Here is a 566-nt window from a genome sequence, read left to right as displayed (position 1 = left end):
ATCGTTTAACGTCCGCTTTCCATGCTAGCATGGGTTGGACGATTTGACTGAGGACTGGTGAAACCGGATGGCAACACCAGGCTCCAGTCCGATTTGGCAGAGTTTCTACAGCTGGATGCCCTTCCTAACGCCAACCACTCAGAGAGTGCATGTATTTTTTTTTTTTTGCTTTTATATAATGCAGCACCCAAAGCAAATACTGTCTGTCTGTGTGTTCTGTTGATCATTCAAAACTGCTTGTGTGAATGATAACACTTTTATGTGTGTGTGTGCGTGTATGTAATGGTGTGTATGTTCATTTGTAGGGAAATCTGTATGATGCGTATAAAATGTAATCACACATAACATATATCTGTATAAATCTGTGTGAATGTATGTGTGTGTGAATGTGTGCATGTGAATGTGCGTGCGTGTGTGACTGTGCGTGCGTGTGTGACTGTGCATGCGTGTGTGAATGTGCGTGCGTTTGTGAATGTGAGTGCGAGCGAGTGAGTGTGTGCGAGTGAGTGTGCGAGTGTGTGTGAGTGTGTGAGTATATGTGAGCAAGTGAATGTATGTGAGCGAGT

General features: G+C 44.0%; 1 protein-coding gene across 1 annotated transcript in view; it reads right to left on the bottom strand.

Annotated features, from left to right (window-relative positions):
- Positions 1–566, bottom strand: part of LOC106879127 (sulfhydryl oxidase 1) — an 80,919-nt gene that overhangs the window by 9,352 nt on the left and 71,001 nt on the right. The gene's annotated exons all lie outside the window — the stretch shown is intronic.

Source organism: Octopus bimaculoides, chromosome 2 (assembly GCF_001194135.2).
Source record: "Octopus bimaculoides isolate UCB-OBI-ISO-001 chromosome 2, ASM119413v2, whole genome shotgun sequence".
NCBI lineage: Eukaryota > Metazoa > Mollusca > Cephalopoda > Octopoda > Octopodidae > Octopus > Octopus bimaculoides.
Note: the sequence above shows the minus strand (reverse complement) of the source record. Positions and strands in the feature narration are given on the sequence as shown.